The 19,733-nt window shown below is 42.4% G+C and overlaps 1 long non-coding RNA gene across 1 annotated transcript; it reads right to left on the bottom strand.

The window, feature by feature from the left end:
- Positions 1 to 392: 392 nt before the first annotated feature.
- Positions 393 to 16,366, bottom strand: LOC147751119 (uncharacterized). Its single transcript, XR_015299937.1, has 2 exons — positions 16,216 to 16,366; positions 393 to 1,078 (listed from the first exon to the last, which is right to left on the bottom strand). It is a non-coding gene; the product is annotated as an uncharacterized LOC147751119 (long non-coding RNA).
- Between the last annotated feature and the right edge of the window lie 3,367 nt (positions 16,367 to 19,733).

The following is a 19,733-nucleotide window of genomic DNA, read 5'->3' as shown; positions in this document are numbered from 1 at the left end:
GATTTATTGTTACTATTTCCTGTACCTTTCGTGATTGCTAAATTGTAAAGCATTCTGCTACCCCAGGGGTCATGTTCACGCTATATAAAACTTTTAAAATAAAATTTAAAAATACTGCATGCAAGACACTTTATATGCTTGGAGGCAAACAATGATTGGTGCTCTAGACATGTTTAGGAATAGCTTTAACACCCCACTGTTTCACAAGATTAGTAGCCACGTTTCCGTGCTATTGTGATTTCTAGCAATGAAGGATTGCATTGTTATGCCGCTTTTAATAAAATGCAGTGTTTCCATTATTTATAGCACTTACGTTTTCCTAGTCTGGAGGAGCATGTTCCGACACTAAGCATGCCTGTTTATGAACCATGTATAAATGACTCGTCCGGAAATAGTACTTAAAATATTTAATATCTGTGTCCAGTGATTTGAATAATGACTAATACATGTGATTAAAATACCTTCTGAAATACAAAATGCATGCCTCCTCAAGGAGAATGCTTGCATCTTTACAAAAGTGTTTTGTTGATTGTTCTCTTTCTATGCCGTCTCTGCCGATGTGCAGTCCAGCTGCCAATGACAGTGCTGTTGGTCGCCTGCGAGGGGTCCGGCTTCATAGGCGTAACAGTATTGTGGCAATGTGGGAGATGATTGGTTGTAAGGCCAAGTGACAGTCCTTCCGCCCGCCCTCTGCCAATGGAAGACACAGTGTGTTCTCTGCAACCTGTGAACCAACAGGCATTATACTTCTTCATCACGAATCCTAACACCTCTCTGTGCTTCTAAGTTACAGGGGATTGCCCCACACTTAAGTGCCCAGGTAGATTCACGACCATTGTTATGTAAATATGTCCAATATAATGATTAAGATAGTTAGAAATAATGTAAGTCTTAGGGCAACAGGGCTTCTGCCATTGTTATTGATGTGTCCCGATGTACACATTGACTCTACGCAGATGCTTGTGTTAGTGACGTTGAAAGGGAGGACAAAGTCGTGCTTTATGGCGCTGTAGCTGTCGTCTTGACGGGCTGGGATTTGAAGGGTCTCGGTTTGCGAACGCGAGTCGGGTAGGGTGATCTAAAGCAGAAACAAAAGAAAATCGTATTGTTAATGTTACTACCATCACGTCACAATAAATTTAATAGCGAGGGCTGACATGCATCGATAAATTCAATTTAACTTAAAGAAGAGACAAACATGCTGATCCTGCCAATAGCACAAAAGATTGGAAATAGAAGAGCGGCCCATTCTGACATGTTTCTAAAAGTAACAACACCATTAACTGTCATGTGCCATAGTATTTATTTATTTATTTATGCATTTTTATATAGCGCGGACTTTACCCGAAGGCGTCAGAGCGCTTCACATTAGGAACAGAAATGAAACATAATGAGAAACATTACAAAAGAACAGATTACAAAAGCATACGCTACTTACATAAGGTAATAGTGATAATTGTGAGCAAACAAAATACATGAGGTAGTAAAAATTGTGAGCAACCAAAAATACATGAGGTAGTAAAGGTAATAGTGACAATTGTGAGCAAACAAAATACTTGAGGTAGCAAAAATTGTGAGAAACCAAAAATACATGAGGTAGTAAAGGTAATAGTGACAATTATGAGCAAACAAAATACTTGAGGTAGTAAAAATTGTGAGCAACCAAAAATACATGAGGTAGTAAAGGTAATAGTGACAATTGTGAGCAAACAAAATACTTGAGGTAGCAAAAATTGTGAGAAACCACAAATACATGAGGTAGTCAAAAGTGCACAAGAGGAAAAGTGACAAGTGTGCAGTTATAAGAGAAAACAGAGTATAATTTGAGGTATAATACTGCAATAAGTGCTAGGCACAAGAACAAGCGTTACGTAGGCAAGGTGGCACTTATGCATGTATCAAAGGTAAAAACATGTGAGAGGTAACAACCGTGTATTACAAGGGCAAAGTGGTGTGTGCATGTTACAAAAGGGCACCGAACACAAGTATATGGAGAATACTGCAAAAAGGCAGACACTCCAACCACAGGAAAACACTGGGAAGGCACTTCCATTGTCAGGGAAAGTAGAAAATATCAGTAATGGGAAGTCTTACACTGATTGAAGAATTTAGGTGTTCTGATATCAGACAAAAGAGGGACTTTAATGATTATGTAATCAACATAACCAAGTATGACCCAAATTAAAAAGCCTGCCGTAGATGGACAATTTGTGGGGGCAAAAAGTGAACTATCCAAGCCTTCATAGTTTTCTCCTTCATTTCTACCTCGTTTTCACGTTGGAATGGAGGCAAAAATGATGGAATGGTGTGTGTTATTCCAACTGGAGAGACACAAATCAGTGGCATTAACCACGAATGCAGGGCAGTATTTAGTAGTCCCCGTGAGTCTTCTAAATAAGCTACAGCTAATAAACGTGGCAGCTCGCCTGATTTTGAACTTCCCTAAAAGACAATCTTCCAGGGAGAACCTGAAGCAGTTGCATTGGCTTACAATCAATCAGAGGATACTTTACAAGGCTGTTCTAATTTCCTTCGGAGGACTGCACCATGGAGGTCCTCTATACTTGCAGAGAAGATTTAGGAAGTATGCTCCAGGAAGGACCCTTCGTTCCTCCAATTAAGGCCTGGTCTTTTTCCTGAGGATCCAGAATGAAAGACTGGGTGGGCAATCTTTCTCATTTCTGGCAGCAAAGATATGGAATTCTCTGTGGAAAGCTTTTAGAGACCTGGATTTGGAGAAATCTTTTAAACCTGGATTCTAAGTAGGCTTATACGATCGCTTTCTGGCCAAGAGCCGACACGCTTCCTTGGAAGAAGCTGTGCGCTTTATAAATGACTCCTCTTTCATCCATTTACTTGAGGGAAATAAAAAGTGATTCTCAATCAAACATATCGATAAGGCGCTCTTCAGCCTGAAATATGAAAACCCCCTGAGGCATAACCTCCTCCTTAACAAACCATTGAAATGCTTCCAAACTGTTGGGTGAAAATCTTTTCAATGCTTTTTCGTCATTGCATCGAAATCTTTACTTACCCAGAATCATGGCTCAATAGCATCACAGTGCCTATGCATAAGAAGGTCAAGGCAACCGATCCAAAATCATACATAACTATTATCCTAATTGATCTGGAGGCCAAGCGTTTTACCAACATAATCTTGAAAAACACACATGAATGGGGAGAGTCAGAAGGCATTCTGACTGCGTACTAAGGCAGAGTTAAGCCACGCCTGCTGCACCCGGTCACTCGATCCAGAAAGGGCAATTCCCATAATGATAATTACGCACTTCTATAGCGCACGACTACCCGGAGACGTCTCGGCACTTGTACGAATACCGCCGAGGAACCCTTCCTGGCCTTTCCCTGTGAGGAGCCCACTCCTGGCACCCCCAAGGTGAAGTCATGCATCCTCAGCGTTGTTGGGGCCGTTGTACAGATTAAGCAAGCTATTGCCCAGAGGTGCAGAGTGGGACTCATGATCAGAATAGGAACCAAGGCGAGAATTATCAGGTCCAAGGAAATTGAGCCCAAAGAACCACCGAGGCGGGAATTGAACCCTGTCCCGGCCAGACTTCTGCATCAGGGTCTGCCGCTCTTACCATTGAGCCACACTTCATACGCAGCCTTCTTAGACTTCTCATCAGCGTATGATTACACTGACTCTAACAAACTGTGGTCAAAGCTGGAAAACATTCTAGAATTCACAACTGATCTTACTAATTAAGAAACTATGCACATACACAGCTGTGCATGTGAGGTACAAAGCAAATGGCTGGTTGGCATTAACATTTCACATAAGGGCAGGGGTAAAACAGAGCTGCCTGCGGTCTCCCTTCCTTTACAGTACACCCATAAACAACCTTCTTCAACTTGAATTCTGGCAACAAAAATCCAAACGACTACTGTTCAAATCATCTATACTAATGACCCTATTCTCCTGGTGTATACTCCCAGCCCCCTCCATCAATTGATCCCCCAAATCAAAAAATGCTGCAAGGAGAAGAATATCAAGATTAATAAAGATAAAAGCTTTATCATTGGGTAGGGTTCTAAGCAAAGAAATAAATATCCAAGCAATAGAAAGAGCAAAGGCATTTACTTGCCTTTGCTTACATTTTGCTGCAACAACATCCTAAAAACTACCCTTGGAAAGGCCTTCTAGGAAGACAGAAACAGTTGTTAATTGGATCCTCAGGTTGCATCCATCACTCTGGAAGAGAAAATCTGCTTTATATACCATCCACAATAATGCAAAAATGAAATTGTTTACTACCTATAATGTGGAGATTTGGTCAGCTATTGAAAGAAACTCAGGAAGGAGAGCTCCATAGAGAAAACTGTGGGTCTCTCTGGTCTAGTTACGAGAGAAGACACGGACTGCAGTTCCCCAAGATAACCGAGCCTGCAAATAGGTCGAACTCTAATGCTGCAAAAGGGAGATAGAATATGCAGCCTAACAAAATAAAGCATTCTCAATCAACTGGATTGATTTATGCTGGGAGGAATTAATCAATAGCAACAGCATAGCGATCAAGAAAGACCAGTTGGTCCATGAAGCAATGAAATGGAACTTATCACCTCAGATGTTCCTGTTGAATATACTCTCTCCAAGTCAAACGGCATGTGAATCAAAGCTCAAAAAGGACTATATGTTACTAAAATACCAAGAATTGTATAAGAGCATGGACCTGCTCAAAAGCTTTACTACATACACAGGCTCTATGAGCTGCAACCTCATCAGCAGCCTGCTCTCTCAGAAAAAATTGCCTTGACAAGCCTTAACCTGCTGGACTCCCTCTAACAAAGCTGTAGTTGGAGGCCGGTCTTTCAGGCACAATGCTATTGCAATAACAAGTTGTGAGATAATCCATCTTCTTGCGTGATCACCCCCATTTGTTTCTGTTTTTGATCTCTGTACACAGGGACACTGCTGTCAAGTTCCCAGTGGATGTGTTCTGACCCCTAAAACACGGTAAAATTGGTTAATCCTCAATTGGCATATTTAACTTTCCAATAAGTCCATAGTATATGGTGCAGGAAAATACACCAATGGCATGAAAATCTAAATGTCACCTGTGAACAGCAATACCTTTGTGCCATCCGCCAGGCTGACAAAAGAAACATGGAAATCTGCCTAAAAATCCTTTCTCTCAGGTAAGAACAGTACTTTTAAATGTTAAATGAGTCATTCCTATGAAGGCCTTGTAGCTCACACTTTAGGCTGCATAGCATTTAAAACTGGTACATACAAGACTTTAGCGTTGGCATTTTCCTATAAGCCCCTAAAAGCTTTTTTGACTATAAAGGGCTGGTCCTTCTCCAATGAGAAAAACTACTGTTCAAAATAAAATACTATTTCTGCTAACTGAGGTTGATTCAACCACTATTTTAATATTTATTGAGAATCAAATTCAATGTTGAAGTTGATTTTCTGGTAAATATTTATGAAAAATACCTTTCAAAAAGTTAGACTTTGCCTGAAATTCTAGTGGGCTAATTATCATTAGCATGTCAGCAGCTGGCACCTGTCAGTGCCCCCCTAATGAGTTGTGAAAACTGCTCCCACCGAATAAATAGTTACTTCGGCTTTTGGCAAGAAGACCTGGGCATGAGATATGTGACTCCTCTCATCTCAGGAAGGGCAGCTAGGGACTCTATTAACTTGAAAGGGACCAGAGTGGAGCCTGCTTATTCATAGTTAAGTGTAAAAGGAGACCAGGGGCCAACTGTAGTCAGCTTGGCACCAGCTTAGTGGTGGGGCGTTAGCCACCCCCAGAAACAGTTTGGTCAGGAGTAGGGATTTACCTAATCACATCCCTTGCTGTCTCCAAAGACATGTTGGATTTGACTGGAAATAGTGCATTGTAGGATAGTTTGCAGTAAGACAAACAGGATGTGCTGCAAAAGTGAGAAGCTAGCCTGGCTAATGAAAGCGGTTAGCCCAAAACCGGTCCCAGAATACTTGTTTCCGGTCCAGTGAAGACATGGCTTGGCAGTTTGGCTGGACTGTTCCCATGGGGCACAGGGTCAAGACTGATTTGCATATAACTGTGTCTGAACGGGGGTGGCGACCAATGATGGATTCAACCCAGATCTGTGAATGGGGTGAGTGACTGAAAAGTTTCAGCACTCTGTCCATCATCTCCTTGAGTTTGCTTTGTTTGCCCTAAGTTGGCAGGGTATGCCCAGACGTGGGTCCCTTGCTCACTTTGCCACTCGATTTAAGCTAGTCTGGCTAATGAGGGCTGTTTGCCCGAAACTGGTACCAGGATGGTTATTTCCGGTCCAGTGAAGACATGGCTTGGCAGTTTGGCTGGACTGTTCCCATGGGGCGCAGGGTCAAGACTGATTTGCATACAGCTGTGTCTGAACTAGGGAGGCGAAGTAAGCTAAAAGACGATGATGGATTCAACCCAGATCTGTGATTGGGAGTGAATGTCTGAAATGTTTCAGCACTCCGGCCATCATCTCCATGTGTTTGCAAATGTGGGAAGGGCTGCCCCAGGGAACTTATTTTCTCTGTTGTTAGGGAGTGTCCAGGTGCTTACCTCACCCACTGCCTTAGGAATCCTACAAAAGAGGCACCTCATCTACAGCTCACCAGAACTCATCTGAACCTAAAGAAGAACATAAAAGGACTGGATCTGCTGTCTGTGACCTGTGTGGAGACCTGAAGGACTGGACATGTGTTCATTTGTACCCAGGACTGAGAAGAAGACTCTAGGGGTCAGTAGGCTGACACAACAAGCTGGAAGAGGTCTTTTTCTTATGGTGTTCAACTCAAAAGTAGCAACCAGCCTGGACTGGACCCTGCTGGTGGCCTAGACTGGGGTGGATTCTGGCCTCTAAGTGCTGTCCATGAGGTTCTGGAAGCCATGGAAGAGACCAAGAGGAACTGCTCCAGAAAGTCTGAAAAGTTGGGGAATAGGATTGTTGGACTTTCAAGACATTTGGAGTATCAGCGGGACCTCACAGCAAAGGTGTCACATTTTGAGAGGACTTTGTTGGATACAACTTCAGTTTGCCTTGCTGGAGGATTTTGAGTTCCATAAAAAAGACTAAGTAAGAAGATGAAAATTTTGACTAGCTAAGGCATGACAAGTATCCAACCAATGAGAGGATTTCGGCAGGCATGAAATCCTCTGAGTTTTTCCCATCAAAACAAGTAAGATCAGCAGGACCTCATGGAAAAGCTTCAAGAGGACTTTGCTGGGAACAACCCCGCTGATGTATTTCTACTTCGATTTCAGAGACTAATCATAAGGTAAAATCTTTAACGGGGTGTCCAGCTTGAGGTATCCGACCTCAGCTCCATCGCAGTTAGCCTGAAATTGCACATAGAGCCTGGTCAACAGCAAATAGTGACTTCTGAATAGCACTATACTTTTTCTTGGCACGTTTTTGCCCTACATCATTAAACATTCATATCTTTGGGTCCCCTTCATGGATCTCAGTCGATTTGATGTAATTTTTCTTATTAATCTAGATTTCTAGAAATAGGTTGTGGGATTTTTATTGTATTGTGGTTTGACTTTTTAATAGATTTTGATACTGCTAATGAATTCACACAATTTTCCTTAAGGTAAGTATGTCTGCTCTGTGAATAGGTACCAGTGGTTAGCCAAGGTTTATTTATTCAACTTGTGTTGGTGTAACTTGATTTTGTTTGTTTTTACTTGAGGACTCACATCTTTCTCAACTAATAATCAATTTTCTTACGAAAGTCATCTGAGAACATTGCACATAGGGTGTGTGAAATAGTGCATTTGTTCTACAGTTTTGTAATTGCTTTGTCACTTTTGCTAGTATATGGCAGGATGGGAAACAGCCTTTACAACAATGTCTTTACCATGCAATGCGTTTAGCATGAATGCTGTAGGGTTTAGGGGTAGGTAGTGGTAAAGGGAGCAATGGGTAATTTAAGGGTTTATGTTTGGGTAGTGATCTAGGGAGGGAAATGGATTTCAGGGTTTGGGTGTGGGCAGTGGTAAAGGGAAGTATGGATTATTTTAGGTTTGAAAGTGGATAGTGGTAAAGGAAGATTAAGAGGGAATTAAAAAAGAGGGGGTTAGGGAGGTCCCCACCCCCCCAAAAAAATATTAAATGTAGGGTTTAGGATTGAGTTGTGCTAAAGGGAGTTATGGGTAAATTTAGAGGTATGTGGTGGGTAGTGGTAAAGGAAGGTTAGAAGTAATGAAAAAAATGGGGAGTTTGGTGGGGTTCCCATAAAATTAAATTAAAATATGTATCTAGATGGGGGTTTTACTTACCTTACATATATTTACCATGCGTGGAAAAGGCATGCATGGTAAAGGCATCTGCATGGTAAAGGTTGCATGGAAAAAGCATGATTTGTAACGTCGTACAACCGGCAGGATTGGCACTAGTCAGTAACTGGTGAAAATATTTGACTTTGTCACTGATTTATTTAACAGAGGTGCAACGGTGGCCTCCTTCAGTACTTGTAAAAGTGATGTCTCATTCATGAGAAGTCCACGATAAGCAACACAAAGTTTTATTTTTAGGCAGGCTGCTGGGCATGGATCTGCTGGAAGGATGAATGTTTTAGTCTTAAATGCCTCATTTTTCCTCCTCTTCCAATGGATTGAATGTCAAGAACAACATTTGTAGAGTTACTTGCAAAGTGGGAGGATAAGAGGATGGAACACTGTCGGCCGTTGTAGACTTTTTGGATTTTCCTGATTTTTTATTTTATGAACCACATTATGTCATTGTACAAAGGGTGTTTTCATGGCTTCCAGATTTTTAAGTTTTTGAGACGTCGCTGTTGATGATTGTCACAAAGAGTGCCAGTAGGGCAAGAAAGACAGAGCGAAGGCCTTCCCAGGTCAGTAGGTTAGTTTGCTTTGATGGAATTCAGAACAAATTTGCTCCTCTACCTGGCCTAATAACTGATTGGAGAGCATTCAGCCGCTCATTGTTTTCATTGAAAGAGTGCATTTGTATGCTAATTGAAAAACAGCATATCAAATAGGGACCTAATGTTATATGCATTTTACAGCACTTAAATACAATTTGTGTTGTAAGGTAACTCATTTATAATCTGGATGCCATTCATCGGTACTGGGGATCTCAATGATTTCAGTCAAATTTAGATCTGTTGATATTGCATTTGGTTGTAACTTGTATTATGTAGATGTGAGTCATACTGGACAGACGAATAGCTTAGTGCATCATTTAGTAGTGGGTTAGCTTGCAGTTTCTTGGGAGGGAGGATCCCCAAAAAGATTTCATTTGTATTCGAGATTTATCTCAAGCCCACCCGTCCCTATTTATTATCAAACACACAAGGTAGTGGTGGTCAAGAATAGTCGCACATCAAAACAACTTAGTTCGATACAAGTATTGTGAGATTGAGTATCAAAGAGGTGTCATTATACACCAAGGTGTCTCTTAGGTGCCAATCAGAGTAAGATACCCCACTACCTAGGGTATCATTAATTACAAAACACCAAAGTGAGTTGTACAGTCATATACACAAAGCACATACCCAGGCACTCTAACCATTTACTTCTATAATTTTAGCAAACTTAGTTTTTAGAACTAAAACCAATGCTACAGATGATGAATGAGACTTTCTATCACAAGAATTCTTTCTAGAGTCAAATGTTCTCCATTTCTTACAAATGTTTATTTTCAAATAAGTGTCATAGATAAATACTTTTTCTTTCACTATTATCACAACCACATTCCTATAAAACATTCACAAAAAACAAAGCTAAATTAAGTTTCCGTGATTTCAGTGGTGTAATCTTTGTTCCTTGTTTAGGTAGTGTAAGAAAACAGCTAACGCGCGTTTCGTCACCACCGTGACTTTCTCAAGGCTTGTAGTGTATAGTCTGCGAGCCCTAGTGTCAGCTTGCTAGGCTCTGATATTCCTGAGTATTTTTGGCGGTCTTGGTCCCAATTCGCAAATAAGCAAGGGATAAGGAAATGGCAAATACAAGAAGGTTTGCTAATAGTAGAGTCCTCACACATATATGTGTCCTAAAAGAATTTGCTCTGAAGAGGAAACTCTACAAACTAATCTTAACACCATTATTACTAAGTACGCATCAAAAAAGTACCCAGAAACCGTTCTGGAAATAGCAAAGGACAAAACACAAAGGGAAACCAGGGACTCTTTGTTGACAAATAAAGTGAAATAAACGGATCAACGCCAGGTATTTGTCACTAAATACTCCACAAGTTCCAATGAAATAAAAAAGAGCATAAATCGACATTGGGAACTATTGAGGCATGAGACCGACTTTAAAGAACATTTTGTAAATAAACCCATTTTTGCTTATAAAAGATCCCAGAATATCAAAGAACTTCTTAAATCAAAACCAGGCTCTAAAACAACTATTTATAAAGGAATGAAGAAATGCCAAAACTGTGTTCAATGTAATAATGTCATGGTGACTGACACTGTGAAGCATCCCCACACAGGAGAAACTATTCCAACCAGGATAAATGCGGATTGCAACACTATGAATGTCATTTACGCTATCAAGTGTCCCTGCGGTCTGTTGTACGTAGGAAAAACAGAACGTAAGATCAAAACTCGCATTTCAGAACATAAGAGTACAATCCGCAATAAAAACACCAACAGTAGCCTGGCAGTACACTGGGACAACAACAGACACACCATAGCCCAAGTTCGATTCCAGATCCTCGAAGTTTTTACCCCCACACCCGGAAAGAGCTTAACTAAGTCCCTGTTACAGAGGGAGGTGTTCTGGATAAAAAGACTAGACACACAAGATCCCAAAGGGATCAATGATCGAGTGGATTTAGCTTGTTTCTTGTGATTTCTGCATGAAACATGTACGCAGAAGGACTGGATCACCATATTTATAATTTGTTTTGACCAATGTTTGATTTTTGTAAGAAATACCATTTATATATTTTACGCTGGTATATAACACCTTTCAATGCAAATTCACTTTTACTATGGCAGGATCCCTCTACACCTACATAAATCACATTAATGTGTATTTATATCATGGCGCCCGTACACACACTTGATTCAACCACCTCTTGTTGTGAGTGAGTCCGTTTTTCATTTTGATGACACCCATGAGTCATGTTTATGGCCGCCGTGCATTGTTCAGCGTTCGGAACCGGGAGAGTGAACAGGATCGGGAGATTTGATTCATTTTTGCTAACGTCTTCGAGGTAACAGGTACGAGACATTGCTATGAGCACAGGGCCAAGTTAGGTCGATTTACTTGGGACAGTGCATTGACTGCGCTTTATTTTTGGTAGACCGCTACTTTGATTCTTAGGCTAAGCTGGGTAGAAGACAAGAACGTGTTTCCAATGATAAAGGACCGACGTTAGAAACTCAAGGTTGGTTTGAGTAACATGCGTTCAGTTAAAACATTGCGGTTTTTCTCTTAAATAAGTCTTTTTTAATAAGATAACCGACTGTATTTTGATTTAACAAGTTGTGTCGCAAGACTAACGAGGCAACATGGTCCGAGTAAGGTTTTTTCACGTGTATCCTTAAACGCACTTCTAACGCAAGAGTGCTTGTTTTTTCAGTTATATTCAACTATATTGTGCCCCGAGGGGAAGGATTTGGAACGTGTTTCCGTATCACCGAACTTCTGTATATCCTTTCAAGTGAGTCTGTGGCTCTAATGTCATACGTTAACAGTTTCTCGACTATACCGAACGATTTAGTAATTTCCGGTTTGTTTATATTTCAGCACATCGAAGCGTTAGCCCTTTGTGCCTCGAGGGGAAAGATTTGTAACGTGCTCCCGTTTCACTAAGCCATCATATTTCAAGTGAGTTCACTGTTTAAACATTACAGGTTACAATCTTATGTTCACACTGTACACTCCGGTCACCTTCGGCTTGTTTATATTTCCAGCACATTACAGCGTCAAGCCTTCTTATGCCCGGAAACTGTTGCAATTGCATTTTGGTTTCCTGCCATCGTTCACATTAACACAAGTGAGTCAAATGTCATAATTTATTTTTGACCAATGGCATGTAAATTATAGGATATATGTCTCTCATTTTTCATGATTCTCCTTATTTAATGTTTCAGGTTAGCATTTTTCTAAAGACATTATAACATCATGTTGTTTGCTGTAGTGAATTGTAAACTGTAAAGTTGAAGGTCCCTCAATAGAGTAAAAAGTACTTTTATGTTTATGTTTTTCAGGTATCGCCCCTGACGAAGGGCCGCAAGGCCGGAAATGCATTGGGCATGGGCAATCTGTGAGATAAAATAAGATTCTTGATGTGATACAAACATTAGAACTCTTAATATGATGAATTCATAATAAAATTACAGAATCATGAACATTATGATTTAGAATAATGTGTTGAAGACAGTAAAAAATACGTATTGACTTAACCTTATATGGTTGTTGTGTCTTCTATATCTAAACGCATACTTGATTATTTGTTACATTTCCATTTTGGACTAGCAACTGTGCGCAGAGGGCAAGCGGTTTCGCTTGACCGTATTATTTATTAAGTGACTGGCGCAGATGGGCATTGCGTCTACCTCTGCAGCACGCATAGTATATAATATACATCATTTTTCATCAAATATTGTTGATCTAGTAGGTGTGCCTCTCCCACCACTAACTTTAGTGTAAGAAAACAGCCAACGCGCGTTTCGTCACCACCATGACTTTCTCAAGGCTTGTAGTGTATAGTCTGCGAGCCCTAGTGTCAGCTTGCTAGGCTCTGATATTCCTGAGTATTTTTGGCAGTCTTGGTCCCAATTCGCAAATAAGCAAGGGATAAGGAAATGGCAAATACAAGAAGGTTTGCTAATAGTAGAGTCCTCACACATATATGTGTCCTTGGCCTTGACCTTGACTTGTCATAACTACGTTCATCCCAAAGGTGTATCAAATGCCATTTTGTTCAAGGCGCGGTTCGGTTGTCAAATTCTGGGTACTATGATAAGACCCTGTCAAATTGAGTGGCAGCGTCTCCCACACATAAGTCACGTCTTCTTTCTGCGAACCTGTGATACTAGTGAAAGAAAAAGTAGTTTGGCTCACGGTGTGGGTGGAGAAGTGTGGCTCACGGTGTGGAGCAGGCAGACCCGGAAGCTGAGGTCAGACCCGGGACCAGGGTTCAATTCCCGACGCGGCAGGGTCTTGAGCTCAAATGTCCACGGACTCGATAATTCTCGCTTCGGTGCCTGCTCTAATCATGGGTTCTCACTCTGCAACTCTGGGCATTAAGCTTGCTTAATCTCCACAACGGCCCCCCTGCGGCGGGATGCCTGGCTTTCACCTTGGGGATGCCCTGTAGGGGCTATCTCACAGGGAAAAGCCAGGACGGGTTCCCAAGGCAAGCGCCGGGAAACCTCCGGGTAGCTGTGCGCTCAATAAATGCAATAATAATAATAATAATAATAGTTATCCATGACACTTATTTGAAAATAAACATTTGTAAGAAATGGAGAACATTTGACTCTAGAAAGAATTCTTGTGCTAGAAAGTCTCATTCATCATCTGTAGCATTGGTTTTAGTTCTAACAATTAAATTTGCTAATATTTTAGAAGTAAATGGTTAGAGTGCCTATTTATTCTCATATTGATTGCTTTCTTTTTTGCCAGAGCAAACCTTCCAGCTATTGATGTGAGCTTGGAGGGTTTAGAACATGCTGGTTGACATCACGTGCAAAAGAAACAGTACACACTTTGACTTGCTCCAATAAACACAGAATAGCAAAATATAGACAAGTCATTATCACAGCTTATTATTGCTCTGCATAAGGGCACTTGGCTAAGGGTCAAACTTCCAAGCAAGAATGAAGTTTCACCAGGTTGTACATTGAAACCGGTGTGTAACAGGGCTGTGTCCAAGTCACTCCATTGTTTTCCTTATATATTTCAGCTCTTCTAAGCTTTCTGAGCAGTTTTACTAAAGAGGCTGGCCGGTCAGTCAGTCCCCCAGCATAGCAACACAAAAAGATGATGGACAGAATGCTGAACATTGTCAAACACCCACCCCAATCACAGATCTGAGATAAACCCATCCTTTTGTTTGCTCACCATGCCACCCCAGTTTGGACTGTTCCTAGGGGGAGCACGGTAATGACTGGTTTGCAAAGGGCTGGGTCCAAACTGGTGTTTGACATTCTGTATTCTGTGGATCATTTTTTGTGTTGCTATAGTCCCTTAGCATATGCTGATGACCTGGTGAATTTCTCTCTGACTTTATCTGGACTGCCAAGAAGCAATCAAACCTGAATCTCTTCAACCTCTAATGGACGGTTTGTCAATGCCCCTAAAATCCTATGGCATTTGGAAAGAAAGGGAAGCATCTTGAATGTAAGATTAGTTTACAGATATAAGTACAAGGGTATTACAAATGATCCTAAATTAAGTTTAGTACGGTAAAAGACAAGGGGGCTTATTTAAATACCCACTGCGCCGCAGCGTCACTTTTTTGGATGCACCGGCGGCACAGTTTGCCTGCCCATATTTACAAGGCCACTTTAAGCCACTCTGCGTGGCTTTTCATGGCTTTGTCTTTGTAAATATATGGCCCCCTTTCACTCATTACTCTGCGGGAAAGGGGCAGTAAATGGATGTTGCTGTGGGTGTTCCCATGCAACATTCATGGAATGTGACGCATTCCCAAATTTACAATGTTTCGTAAACGTGGGAATGCGTGTAAGAAAAGGCGTAACGAGGAGTAATAGCTTTATTTCTCCTCTTTTTTTCTTTTTCTATATGTGTTGCATTCTGCAGCACACATAGAAAGAGGAAAACACCTCTCATGATTGTTTTTGTGCAGGTGCAGGAAGTGATCACCCCTACGTCGCAGATATTGTTGCATCTTGGCGCAAGGGTGCCTGCGTGGTGCATGGCAGCTCATTGTGTGCCACCGCAAGGAAAAGGGCAGGGAGGTGCCATATCTCATAGATAAGGCGCATTCCTGCCCTTTCCTTTTGACGCAGGACAGCGCCGCAAGCTTCCTTGCGCCTTCGACAAAACCTCGTAAATGAGGCAAAGCTTCCACGGTAACTAAACTATTGTAGTAGAGCGACACTGCATTGCTCTTGGATTGGAACGCCGCACGTCTTCTGCTTCTCCTTTATGCCTCGGTTGTTCTTAGCTGACAAACTGATCAATAAACTTAACATCATCTACAACCAAAACGACAAGCTGGTATTCCAATGACGGTCCACTCTGCACAGGCAATTATTCGCTTAAAACTCAATTTGAGATCAGTTAACATCCTACATATTTCCATGGCTTCCATGTTTGATTTGGCCTACGAGTGTAGGTCGTCGACGGAAGATACTCTGAAAAAATGGATTCATCAGGTCCTATCTGTCAATGCCTGAAAACTCCTCGGTTTCAACTTCGGCACTATTGAGAACCGTGTGGAAGAATATAACTCAAACTTCACAGGATTTACTATCTGCGATGCCCGGACCATGCCGCAAAGGGTTAACAAGAGCCCACCCTATGGAGATGCAGTCGTTACAACAATTTAATTGCCTATTTAAATTCAAACACAGACAGCTACATTTTGATGCATACCGTTCGTTTTATAAAACAACCGTATATTGACTTAGACCTGATGCCGTCAAAAATATTAAATATCTTCGGTTCCGTTTATTATATATTCCTACTTTTCAGTTTGCAGCTCTTGGAAAACGTGTTCCCGCTTTCAAAACAACTGCAGGCTATGCAATTACAAACCTGAATCTTTAGAGCACATAATTTGCATTTGATCGAATTTACTAGAACTGCAAAAAAGTACTCGCATCAATCATTCAGTGAAAACAGCATAAGAACAGTCAAGGAAGGAATGACATATTTTTCTCTTCAGGTAAAACAGTTCTATTAGTAAAAATTCTCGACTAACCCTACTGTCCGCTAGATCAGTCAATTAAATCTGCCCTCTGATTAGGTGAGACAAATCGCTTGAGGCTTGGAATTAAGTATAACTGTAGGAGACTTGCTGATTTTGATTTTATAATAATTTTATGAATATACATTTTTTATTTTTTGTAATTGATTTAGTTAAATACAATAAATATATTTATCATTACTACAAAATACAAAACAGCCGCCTCTCCTGTATGAAAGACCACAATAATGTCATGCTTTTCCTGTAAAAAAACTCAAAACAACTCCCCCTAAGCTCTCTGTTCTAGTTGTTAGTATGCCAATATTTAGTCGAAGGTATGAGAAAGCAATGTAGCATTCTTACTTTAAATGTATAACTTCCAGGCAGCAGAAGGAGATAGTATTCTCCAAGTGTGTTGGTGTGGTAAGGACAGATGTGCGTTCTTCCGTGCACCTCCACAACTGCATTTGATACAGGTTTTTTCTGTCCATCTAACACCCGACCTTTGATACCTGCAAAGCAAGAGTGAAAGAGTCACTTAAATGAAGGGTGGCACAGAATAGTGAACGCGTCCATCATGCTTACAAAGCAATCTACAAATAATAACGCAGTTAAATATCGTTGAGAGCTGGAGAACTGTGACTGATACAGGACCCAAGAGCTCCTCCTATGTAGAGCAGCTTTGGGGGATATTCTCAAGAATGTGTGATAATTTCCGCAAAATTAGCTTAACGCAACTCTGCACATCGCAGTCTATCGCAGGAAAATAACACTGTGTTAACGTTGCATTCTCAACACGGTGGTACCATGCGATAGCCTCACGCTAACGCGTCAAATGAGTGTGATAAAATCACAGTGACGGCAAAAAACCACGAAATACGAACGCAGAAAAAGTTGTGATGTTGCGAACCGCAATAAAAAATTCAGCGAGAACCTACGACAGTCCTGTAATTCCCACGCGTCATGCGGGAAAATGCACTATAAAAGCAAGAAAAAAATACACCAAAACCAAAATAAACTGCGTAACACCATGGATGCACCCGGACCGAGTGCAGAGGACAACTCGAACCCCAAAAGCCCCACGGAGGACCAGCCAGGAACCCTGTGGTCGGGGAAGGGCAAGGAGAAGAGGAAGAGGAAGACGGGGTTCAGTCCACAGGAAAACCGGATCATCGTCACGGAGGTGATAGAACACTACCAACAACTGTTCGTTACCTCCACTGTGTCATTAGCAACACAGACGGAAATATGACAGTCCATCGTGAACAACGTGAATGCAGTTGGAGTGTTGAGGAGGTCAATTGAGGGGGTCAAGAGGCGTTGGCATTATGTGAAAAGCCAAACCAAGCAGAATCTCGCTGCCGAAAGGCAGCAACAGCGACTGGAGGTAGGAGTCCTGTGCCACAGGAGGAGCTGGATGAGCTGGAGGAAATGGTGGCCACAGTCATCAGTGTGTAGACGGTGCAAGGAGTTGGGGGTCCGGACACAGCTTGATATGACCTGACCCAACAGCAACAGGGTGAGTAATGACCAGGGACTGGGAGAACAGGGGGAGATGGGCACAATGGCACACATGCACAATTATGTGTAGCACACTGCACACCCACAATGATTGTGGAAATGTCCTTGATACCCTTGGCACACTGCAGCACGCATAGAAACACCAAGTAGGCCCCTGTCCACAATGTGCACAAAGGGGCCCCCCTCCCGATCACCGATCACCAATCTCACAACCTACCCATGCACATGTGCTTAATCCAGCAAAGCAGCGGCTCCGTGAGCCACACTGACAATACAAGTGACACTGCATGACCAATAGCATGGCTGCAGTCAAAATACATGACATGGTGCACGACATGACATTGAGGTGGCCCAGTGGGATCACATCCTCAAAGAGCAGGGCACACTCTGAAACATCCACGTGCACATACAACCCCTGACGTCAACAACAATTCTGCAGACAAACAATGCAGTACAAAAACCGTCCAAGAGCACCAATGATCCAAGTCGCCAACATCTCAGCACCGTAAAAGCATACAAGTCAAAGGCACACCGCCTCAAAGGGATAAGGGGCAGATAAATCAGAGCTGCAGGGGAGACTCTCCAACAATGCAGCACACAGACATAGCAATCACAGCACATCAACATTGATGACAATGTGGTACAAAGTGCAACACTTTCACTACAGAACAGGGGACTCAACTAGTGCCGCCTGCGTGTAGAAACTGGACGATCACATCTGGCATAGCTGGAAACTGTGAGATGAAAATGAACGAGTACAACCTCACATCCGTCATGTTGTCGAAATGTCCACTGCCCCCCATCAAATAGCCAGCTCCTCCAAAACAGTCACACTGTACATTGTCATGCAGTCTGTATGTAAACATGTACACTGCCTCAAGATAAATGGAACACACTGTTAAGCTTCATCTCCCCTTTACATTGAAGAGGGACAATCAACACCTCCTGCAGAGCAGACAGATATCTCTTCAGTGAGGGAAACATCCTTTACAACGCAACTTTTACAACGCAGTGCCTTTACGACCAAACTTTTACAACGCAAACCATTACAACGCATTGCGCTGGGGGGTGCTCTAGGATAGGGAATAAGTTTAATTTACTATCCAACACCTTCCCTAGTGTCCACGGGGACTGGAGTTGGAATAGTAAATTAAACTATTCACTATCCAGCACCTCAAAGCACTATGCGTTGTAAAGGTTTTCGTTGTAAATACTGCATTGTAAAGGCATGCGTGGTAAAAGTATGCGTTGTAACGTCATACATCCCTTCAGCGATGATGAAGAGGACCCCCTGGCCATCTGCTCCGACACCCTCCAACGGCTTGTGGACAGCCTCTGCACCCCACCTCCAGGAGCAGGGCAATCCAGCTGCATTGAGATGACCCCACCCCCTGCACAGACCACACAGCAGGAAGCACCCACCACCACGGCTGGCTCCCAGCACCTCACGGAAAAATACATGGTCTTCCAACGCTGTGTGTTAGACTGCCAGAGGGGGCTGGCTGAACAGGTGCGGGTGGGTTTCAACCTCATGGCAGACAAACTAAATACCATACGTGGGTGTATAGTTCCCATCAGGGACCACTTACAGTCCCTAACCGACACCCACAGTCTGTTCCATGCTCTACAATAATCCTTGGCTGACCTCGCAGGAGCCATTACTCGGATGCAAGAACTGTCTAGTCAGACAGGCTCCAGCGATGACAGCATAGAGTTGGCACAGATGCGGAGAACAATGTAGAACATGGAGCGGATGCAGGCTGGAAGGATGGCTGCCACAGCTGAACACTAGCGAGATGTAGCTGGGATCTTCCATTCCCTACAGATCCTCATCTTGCCATTGTTGCCACAGAGCCTGTCCCAGATGACTGCTGCAGGAACTTCGCCACACACATCTCCACCCCCTGATGTGTCAGTGGCACACAGTGATGCAGCCCTACCACCTCCGCCCCTTGTGTGTCAGTGGCACACAGTGATGCAGCCATAACATCATCACACACACCTGACACACCAGACACAGAAGACATATCAGAGGAGTAAGATGTGGATGGTAATGACTCTGTGTGAGAAATGAGGTTGTAGTATTCATTCCCGCCATATGGCCTGTTCCTGCCTGGTTCAGCCCTTTGCATCATGCCCTGGAACAACACCTTCCACTGTCCCCCGAAACACTCTGCGACATTCACCTGTACCCCGACATGGACTGCTATATCTGCTCTAGTTACCAATGACACAGCAATCAGGCTGTGGACTGAACTCTTCCTCTTCCGATTAACTTGTCTATCCCAAAGGACTCTGATTGGCCCTCCGCTGGGAAACCATGTAATGTGGGGTTTGCATTGCCATGTACTGCTCCAGCT

This window comes from Lissotriton vulgaris, chromosome 1_1, assembly GCF_964263255.1.
Source record: "Lissotriton vulgaris chromosome 1_1, aLisVul1.2, whole genome shotgun sequence".
NCBI classification, from domain to species: domain Eukaryota; kingdom Metazoa; phylum Chordata; class Amphibia; order Caudata; family Salamandridae; genus Lissotriton; species Lissotriton vulgaris.
This window is presented reverse-complemented; position numbering and strand designations above follow the sequence as displayed.